The sequence below is a fragment of the Pteropus alecto genome, unplaced genomic scaffold, assembly GCF_000325575.1.
Source record: "Pteropus alecto unplaced genomic scaffold, ASM32557v1 scaffold565, whole genome shotgun sequence".
NCBI lineage: Eukaryota > Metazoa > Chordata > Mammalia > Chiroptera > Pteropodidae > Pteropus > Pteropus alecto.
The window spans coordinates 395,571-406,069 of record NW_006436808.1 but is presented as its reverse complement, the minus strand read 5'-3'; the positions used below and the strand labels follow the sequence as shown (position 1 = coordinate 406,069).

The following is a 10,499-nucleotide window of genomic DNA, read 5'->3' as shown; positions in this document are numbered from 1 at the left end:
TTAAAATAATGATTGAATTTGTCCCATTAGAAAGCAATAAATTCTTATTTTAGAAAATAGAGAAATTAAAAATATTCATTCACTCAATATTTTTCTTTATCACTTATCATATGAATCATTCTGAAAACAAAGCAGTGAACAAGATAGATGTATTTTTGCTCTCATGGAAATTAAACTTTTGTGGTTACAAAGAAAACAAATATTAGCCATAATCCTACTCTCTAAACAAATACAGTTACGATTTTAGTGTATTTTCAACATATGTGCTTGAGTTTGTGTTTGTACATGTGTGTTTGTAACATAGTTGGAATTAATGCTCTGCATACAGTCTTAGATACTTTTTTCCTGTAGCTTTTTATCTGTATCCTTACCTTAAGCTATTTGACATTCTTCAAAGACATTATTTTTAAAGGCTACTAATATTGCCATATTTATTTACCTTATAAATTTTTCGATTACCTCACTGTGATGAGTAGTTTTATCTTCATATATATTTGTCTAGGCTGTGATTATTTCATTAAGATACATTCTTAGAAATGAAATGAATGGTTAAAAGAATAGGAATATTTTAAAGGCTTTTAAAATAAATATGAATGTTTTTCCCTACTAAGAGTGTGTTATGTTAGATTCCTGCCAAAGAGTTAGAAAATACTTATTCCACTTCACCTTTGCAGTCGTTAAGTACTGATGTGCATTTCTTGCTATCATTGTTTTATACTTTTTGTTTGTGTTAAAGGATTCAATGTACATTCAACTGGTTATTTCAGGCATGTAGTAGATCAACTGATATTTTCTTCTACATTTCTCATTCTGCAGCAGTAGTCTTGGTCTTGGAGCAACAATCAAATTCAAAACTCAACACTAGGCTTCACCCAGCTTTAAGTTATTTTAACATTAGGAAAAGATACAGATAGACAAGAAAAAGCATGCACAACAACAAAGAAGAGGTTTTGTCATTTTCAAGCATAGATTCCAATGTCCCAGTTATTTCATACTTGATATATGCTTGGTGATGAGAGATGAGGCTGTGTGGTACACCATCTCAGCTTAGGGAAGCCTTCACCTTTTATATAGCTTATCAAGTAGCCTCTCTTTGGATATGGGAACAGAGCCCATTCTCTAATGCGGCCGAATCTTATCAATATAGATTCCTCAACAGATAAATAATTTCAACAATGAAGTACAAGTGCTTGGTCCAGTATAAATCCTTAGCTGGACATTATTATTTATTTTGTAACCATTATAGATGTACTCCTAATAATTCCGTGAGTTAGTTATAGCCATCCATGGGGCCAGAGGAAAGAAACGAGCTGTTGTTAACTTTAATCCCATATCTAGAAATTTTATTAATCATGGTTTGTAATTCTAAGACTTTAAGATTTATTATATATCTTGTGTATGTATGGATATGTTATAAGTAAATAGTTATTTCATGTGCATATAAGGGCTGTGGTCTCTTGGACTAGTCTGCCTGGAAGCAGGCCCAACTTTTGTCCTTACTTAAGTTTCTTGAATTCTCCTTGCTTTCCCTGTAAAATGAAGATAATAATAGCATCTACATCATAGTGTTGTTTTATGGATTGAGTTAGTGTGTGTTAGGCAATTAATTGCTAACATCTAATTATTTTGCTTTAATTAAATTTTTTATCTTGAGATAATTGTATATTCACATGCAGTTGTAAGAAATAATCGAGATCTCCCATGTATATTTTATCAAGTTTCATTCAATATCTTGTAAAACTATTAGTACCATATCATAAACAGGATATCAACATTGATATATTCAAGATATAGAAAATTTCCATCACCACAAGGATCTCCTAGATGTTGTATTTATCAATAGTTTGTTCCTTTTTATTGCCGAGTAGCATTCCATAGTAAGCAAACCACAATTTAACCATTCACCTTTTGAAAGATATCTGGATTCTTTCCAATTTTGAGCTATAAAGCTACTATAAACATTTCTGTATAGATTTTTGTGTGAACACAATCTTCATTTCTATGGGATAAATGCCCAGGAGTGCAATTGCTAGGTCGTATGGTAGTTTCATGTTTTTTAAAAAAATTTCCAGACATTTCCAGAGTGTCTGTACCATTTTACATTTCTGTCAGCAATGCATTAGAGATCCACTTTCTTCATCCTTGTCAGCATTTAGTGTTGCGACTTTTTTCTGGTAGTTGTATAGTGATATCTCAATATATTTTAATGTTTGTTTCTCAAATGACTAAGAATGCTAAACAATTTTTCATATGCTTATTTGCATCTTCTTTTGTGAAATGTGTCTTCATGTCTGCTTGTTCTAACTGGATTATTTTTTTTACTGTTGAGTTTTCAGTTTGTATATTCTAGATACTACATATGTAGTTTGCAGACATTTTCTCCCAGTCTGTAGCTTGTTTTTTCATCCTCTCAATAGGATAATTTGAAGGGCAAAAGTTTTTTGAATTTTGATGAAGTTCAACTTATCATTATGGGTTGTGCCCTTAGTGTCAAGTCTATGAACTTTTTGCCTAATTTCAGATTCTAAAGGTTTTTCTCCTAGCTCTTTTTCTAAAAGTTTTATAGTTTTATATTTTATATTTAAGTTGGCGATCCATTTTTGGTAGGTTTTTATATAAGGTATGAGACCTAGGTTGAGGTATTTTTTTTGTTAAACTTATGAATGTGTCTAGTACCATTTGTTCAGAGGCTGTCTTTATTATATTGAATTGTTTTTACACTTTATCAAAATTGGTTAAACAGATTTATGTGGGCCTCTTTCTGGTTTCCTTCTATTTCTATTCCATTGATCTATGTGTCTATTCCTCTACCAGTGCCACACAGTCTTGAATATTGTGTGCGTATGTGTGTGTGTGTGTGTATATACACACATATGTACATATACATATATACATAAACATGTTACATATATATGTGTACGTACATATACATACATACTATATAATGAACTTTGAGATCAGATAGACTGATTCCTACCAGTTTATATTTCTTTCTCAAAATTGTTTTAGCTACTCTAGTTCTTTTACTTTTCCATATAAATTTTAGAATAATCTTGTCTACAAAAATATTGCTGTGATTTTGATAGGAATTGTGTTACGCCAGTGTCTCAAATTGGAAAGAAATGACATCTTTATTATGATGAGCTTCTAATCCATGAATATGTTATATATTTTATTTATTTAGATAGTCTTTGAATTCTTACATGTGTTTTTTATAATTTTCAGCATTCACGTTCTATACTTTAAAAAAAATCAATTGTCAATGGAATTTCATTTATAAATTTGGGAGTCATATGCTCATTGCTAGTACATAAAAATAAAATGTTTATTTTTATATGCTGTGTCTTTGCTGAAATCACTTTTAGTTCTAGGAGTTTTCTTTAGGTTCCTTGGGATTTTCTGGGTACATATCATATCATCTGCAAATGCAATTTATATTTTCCTTTCTGATCTGTATTCATTATTTTTGCTTACTGTGCTGGTAAGAATTTTCTTTACTATGTCAAATAAGACTGATGAGTATGGAAATTCTTTGTTCCTGATCTTAGAGAGACCATATTCTATTCAGTCTTTCACCATAAATATCATGTTAGTAGTAGGTTTTTTATAGATGTTCTTTATCAAATTGAGGAAGTTCCCCTCTTTTTAAATTTCTCTTAGAGTTTTTTTTAAAACACAAGTGGGTGTCGAGTTTTGTCAAATGTGTGTTTTTCTGCATTGATTGTAATGATCCTGTGATTTTTCTTTACTAGCCTCATTATATTGATAGATTGTATATTGATACACTGTATATTAAACTATTGATAGATTTCTTTTTTTATTGAGCCAGCCTTTTATTCCTGGAATAATTTTCATGTAGTCATTATCTACAATTCTTTTTATATATTGTGGAATTATGTTAATATTTTGTTGAGGATTTTTGTGCCCATACTCATGAAGGGTATTGGTCTGTAGTTTTCTTATTTGTGTGCTTTGTCCATCTGGTTTTGGTATCTGGATAATACTAGCTTTATTAAATGAACCAGGAAGGGCTCTTTGCTCTTCTATCTATCCCTATATCTGTAAGATCTGTACCAATATCCTCTATTTCATAACTGATACCATGTCATCTTTTCCTTTTTTTTCTTTATCACTCCTGCTAAAACTTTGTCAATTTTACTGAATTTTTGAAAGAACCAGCTCTGTTTCATTGACTTTCTCTATTTTTTTTTTTGTTTTCTATTTCATTGATTTCTGCTCTTATTTTTTCAAAGACAAAATGAGTATTTTAATTTGGTTTCAGAAAAAGATGTCACATTAATTTGGATTAGAAAACATGACAATAATAGGCTTGTTTTTCTAGAAAAGCAAGGAAAAGAAATAACCCTTAATAGGTTCAACAGTGACTTTCTGGATCTTCCTCTGCCATCAAAAGCTATATGTCATGTCCCCAAAATTCTAAGAGCCAGCTCACCCTCTATATCTCTCTCTATCTGGGATAGGCCAGTTCTTCTTTACCCCTACCCCTCTTCCTTTAATGACACCGTGTGGGTGCTAAAGGCCCCGACTGGGACTAATGAACAGAATTGTCCTTTAAGCCAATGACCCACAGGCAGCGGTACCCAAAGCCCCACTCCCAGTCCCTATGGCAGAGGCCACAGAGTTGGCATTGTTTTCACTGTTTCAGGAAGAAGGAGCCAAAAGCTGACCCTTAGCATAAATCAAGGCCCAAAAGAGAGAGAGAATTATGGTTCCTAGGCCCAGAGTAGGCTACTAATATGGTTCTATAAGGTACTCTACACCTGAGCTCCAAGGTTAATCCGCAAGCATAAAAGGGTCTAAACAAATCAGAAGATCTTTACCCTGGCTGGAGATAAGAGTGACAAAAAGGAAGATAGCTTAATGTAGTAATCTGTAAGAAGATGACAATGAGAATTTTAGCTCTTTACATGGCTATCAGTCCTTCATTGGACCATACAGTAAGAACCAAGACAACCACTTCAGGCTAGTATAACTGGGAAAACTTTAGGCCTTTTCCTTGGCCCATATCAAGTGTTGGATCCCATTCCAAGTGTGATACATGAGAGAGAAGACAAATGCAAACTTGGTTGTGTGCATCAGTACTGGTCCCAGGCACAGGGACTTCACAAATGAGATTCAAAGTTCCCAGGGATGAATAAGGCCAACAAGCCAAAAAGAGGCCCCTGACTCAAGGCAATACCAGTGCCATGGTGGCAAATAGACATTGCCATGGGAAGAGACCAATTGTAGATAGTGATATGAGGAAACAAAGGATGTTTTGAACTAGTGTTCCTTTTTTTTCTCATATACTTTTTAAAATTTATAAAATTAAATTTATTGGAGTGATATTAGTTAATTATATAGGTTTCAAATGTACAGTTCAACAAAATGTCATATACATATTGCATTGTGTGTTCACCACCTAAAGTTAAGTTTCCTTCTGTCACCTTATATTCGACCCTCTTTACTCTTATCTACCTCCCCACCGCCCCCTTCCATCTGGTAACCACTAAACTGTTGTCTGGGTTCATGAGTCTCTGTTTGTCTTGTTCATTTGTTGCTTTCAGTTTTATGTCCCATGATTGAGTGAAATCATACAGTTCTCAACTTTTTCTGTCTTATTCTGCTTAGCATGATAATCTCAATATCCATTGACATTGTCGCAAATGGCACTATTTCATCTATTCTTAAAGCTGAGTAGTATTCCATTGTACATATGTACTGAACCAGTGTTCTTATTCCAGGACCTCTCCATCTCTTCTTTGACTTTGGTTCCCTAAGGAACTGATACAGAGCCAAAGACTAAGGTGGAGATGGGGGAATTAATGGCCAACATGTCACAAGAGCACAGCTTTCTTGGGTTCCAGCCTGGATGGAAGTCTCTGCTCTTGGTTTTATTACTTGCTTCCTAATGCTTGCTTTGGGTTTATTTTGCTCATCTTTGTCTAGGGTTTTAAGCTGGGAACTTAAATGATTGATTTGGACTTTTTTTCTGATGTATGCCTTTAGAATTATAAATTTCCCTCTTAGAACTGTTTTAGCTGAGTCTCACAACTTTTGATATGTTACATTTTTGTTTTCTTCTATTCAATTTATATTTTATTATTTCTCTTGAGACTTTCTTTTTAACCCACAGTTTATTCAGAAGTGTATTATTTAGCTTGCAAGATTTTTAGCTTGGAGATTTATCTGTTATCTTTTACTGATTCCTTGTTTGATTCCATTGTGGTTAAAAAACACACTCTGTATCATTTCAATGATTGTATTTATTTATTTGTTCTAAATTTTTAAAATTTAAATAATTTAAAATTTGTTGCAGTTTATTTTATGGTTCTGTATATAGTTTATCTTGATACATATTCTATGGACCCTCGAAAAGAATTTATATTGTACTCTGGGTGGAATGTTCTATAAATGTTAGTCTGGTCCTGTCGATCGATGGTGTTGTTGAGTTCTTTTGCATCCTTGCTGCTTTTCTGCCTAGTTGTTCTATCAGTTATTGAGAGAAGAGTTTCAAAGTCTTCAACTATAATTGTGCGTTTTCTATTTTTTTTTTAAGTTCTATTAGTTTTTACTTTACATATTTTGCAGTTCTGTTGTTTGGTATATAAACATTTAAGATTGCTAATCTTCTTAGTAGATCAAATATTTGTATCATTATATAATGTTTCTTTCTGGTAATTTCCTTTGCTTTGAAATTTATCTGATATTAATGTAACTACTTTTGCTTTCTTTTGACTAATATTTGCCTGTTGTATCTTTTTCCATCATTTTACTTACTGCCTATATTGTTATATTCAAGTGCATTTCTTGTAGATAGCATATAGTTGGGTCTTAATCTGCTGTCCAATTATCTGTCTTTTAATTGGTGTATTTAGATCACTTAAATTAATGTAATTTTGATATACTAGGGCTTAAATCTGTTATTTTACTTTCTTTTGTTCTCTCTTGTTTTCCCTTTGTCTTTTTTTTTTTTTTCTGTGCGTTACTTAATTTTTGAGAATTTCAAAAAATTCTGGTTTGGGTATATATTTTTATACAGTTTTTTCTTAATGTTTATTCTGTTACATTACCTATACATAACTACAGTCTACTGGTGTGGGGTTGGTTTGTTTGTTTTTTTGAGTTTCAGTGAAGTATAGAAACCTTATCTCTCTCTATCTCCTTTTGCTCCCCACCATTCATAATAAAATTGTCTTAAATATTTTGTATACATACATCAGGTCATATTACAATTGTGTTTCAACCATCAAACTTACTTGAGGAGACTCAAAAAAGCAAGAAAGTCAATTCTATTTATCAATATTTTTGTTTATTGTCTTTTTTCTTCATTCTTGATGCTACATGATTCCTACTTTAATCATTTAATTTCATTTAAAGAATGCCTTTTTAGCCAATTTTAAGGGTATAATCTGCTGGTGACAAATTGTCTTATTTTCCCTTAATTTGAGTGTATTGATTTTTCTTTCATTCCTGAAGGATATTTTCACTGAATATAGGATTCTGATTTCAAAACTATTATATTTTGATACTTGAAAAAATAATAGCCATGTTCTTCTAGTTCCCATGGTTTCTGATAAGAAATCCACTGTCATTTGGTTTTCCCTTTATAGTTAAGGTTTTATTTCTTTCGCTGCTTTGAAAATTTTTGTGTTAGCTTAGTTTTCAGAAGTTTAACAGTATTTTGTCTTGATACAGATTTCTTCTGGTTTGCTCTGTGAGGGTTCACTTACTTTCTTGATACTGTAGGTTTATGTCTTTTGCCAAATTTGGAGACTTTTCAGCTATTATCTTCTTATGTACTTTTTCAGCCTTACAGTCTTCCTCCTCTAATCTGGGACTTTTATCACACAAAGATTAGATCTTTTATTATGAACTCATAAATTCTTGAGGCTCTGTTCATTTTTTTTCCAGTCTAATTTATCGATTGTTCAGAATGGGTAATTTCTATTGTAGTATTTCAATTTCAGTGTAACCTTCATTCTTGTTTTGAGCCCACACATTGGGTTTTTTATTTTGATTATTGTATTTTTTGGTTCTAATACTTCCATTGATTCTTCTTTATCTCTTCCATTTCTTTGCTGAGATTGTTGTTGTTGTTTTGGCTGGGACTCTTTATTTTTTTCATTTGTTTCAAAAGCATATTTCTAATAATTTGTTGAAGCATTTTTAGGATGGCTTTTTTCATATGAAAAACCTTTTTTTTAGAGCAGTTTTAGAGCAGTTTTTACAGCAAAATTGAGAGGAAAGTACAGAGTTTCCCTATACCCCCTTACTCACCTCTCCCATTATTGGAATCTCCCATCAGAATGATATGTTTGTTATAATTGATGAACCTACATTGACACATCATAAGCACCCAAATTTCATAGTTAACATTAGGGTTCATTTGTAGTGTCGTTCATTCTGTGGGTTTATACAAATGCAAATAGTCATATGAAAAGTTGTACCACATCACACGTCATCAGGGAAATGCAAATTAAAACAACAATGATATAACACTACACACCTATTAGAATGGCCAAAATTCAAAAACCAAATGTTAATTGGAATGTAGAACAATAGGAACTCTCATTCATTGCTAGTGGGAATTCAAAATGTTACAGCCAGTTTGGAAATTTCTTACATAATTAAACATATTCTTGCAACATGATCCAGCAATTATGCTCCTTGGTATTTAGTTTACCCAAAAAAGTAGAACATTTATGTCCATGAGAAAAACCTTCACACAGATGATTATAGCAGCTTATTCTAATTGCCAAAACTTGAAAGCAACTAAGATATCCTTTAGTAGGTGAATGGATAAGTTAACTGTGGTACCTCTAGACAATGAAATATTTTTCAGCACTAAAAAGAAATGAACTCTCAATTCATGAAAAGACATGGGAGAACCTTAAATATATATTACTAAGTGAAAAAAGCCAATCTTAAGAGGCTACATACTGTAGATTCAAACATGACATTTTGGAAGAGGCAAAACTGTGGAGACAGTAAAAAGATTGGTGGTTGCCAGGGGTTATGTGGGATAGGTAAGGGATGCAGAGAATTTTTAGAGCAGTGAAAGTATTTCATGTGCTACTATAATGATGAATACATGTCATTATACATTGGTCCAAATCCATAGTATGATGGCTTTAAAAAAAAATTCGTCAAATAATTCTAACGTGACTGTTACCACAATGTTGATATGTGTTGATTATTATTTTCATTCACTTTGAGTTCTTCCTAGATTGTGGCATGTAGTGTTTGGCTGCAATAAAGCTGTTATTGTCTAGAAGTTTTCTGTCATGCAAAGCTACCCCTTCCTGCTCCTTTGAGTAGAGGGAGAGTAGGTTTTCATTGGAGCTTTTCTGAAGATCTACACCTGTTGGCACTTTCTGGCTTTTAGATTCTTCAACTCTAAATTTGGGATATATGAAGTAATAGAAAAACCGAGGGAACTCAACATCACATTTTTTCTTCAGTCCTGAGCTCCCTAGTAGTCTGCCTTTTTTTCTCTACCTTTTAGAGTACTTTTAAAACTTGTTTTATGTAAAACACATCCAGGACTTTTTAGTTGTACTTATCAGGAGAAATAGGAAAAAGTACATCTACTATACATTCCCAGAGTGGAAGTTGCTAGCTTTATTTCAATAATTTTTAAATTCTCTTTATTCTTTCTCAAAAGGTAATATTTATCTTTAACCTAGTATCTGTCAACACAATATATGTGAAGATAGGTTTTTGTTGTCTATAATAGTTCCTCCTTATCTGTGGTTTCAATTTCCATAGTTTTAGTTACCCATGGTCAACCACGGTCTGAAAAAATTAAATGGAAATTTCCAGAAATAAACATTACAAGTTTTAAATTGCATGTTGTTCTGAGTAATATGAAATCTCCCACCCTCTTGCTCTGTCTTGCTCAGGTTGTAAATCATCCCTTTGTCCAGAGTCTTAATACTGTATATATATGCTACTCACCCATTAGTCACTTAGTCCTCTTATTGATTAAATCAACTGTCACTGTGTCACAGTGCTTGTGTTCACGTAACTCTTATTTTATTTAATAATAGCCCCAAAGCACAGGAATAGTGATGCTGGCAATTCAGATGTTACAAAAAGAAGCTGTAAAGTTATTCTTTGAAGTGAAAAAAGTATTGTATGTATAGAAAAAAACATAGTATATATAGGGTTAGTACCATCTATGGTGTCAAGCTTTCAGTGGACTTGAAACATATCCCCCATGGTTAAGGGGGAACTAGTGTACTTGAAAGTTGACTGAACCCATTTCTACTGCAAGATGGGTAGAAATACTTAGTTTCTAAGATAAATTCTAGTATCCAGATTATACACATTTACCAAGTTGATTCTTCTAGCTAAACCATGATAGTATTACCTCTTAGTCCCAAGTCTGATTCTCTGGCAGTCCGAGTTAATGAAGTACATATTAACATCTTAAAAGAAACTCTTACAAGGCTCTTCTAAGTCTCTTCTCCCTTCCACATAAAACTATAGGCTCA

The 10,499-nt window shown here is 32.5% G+C and overlaps 1 pseudogene; it reads right to left on the bottom strand.

Annotated features, from left to right (window-relative positions):
- Positions 1-4,924: 4,924 nt before the first annotated feature.
- LOC102895666 lies at positions 4,925-5,306 on the bottom strand (annotated as a pseudogene).
- Between the last annotated feature and the right edge of the window lie 5,193 nt (positions 5,307-10,499).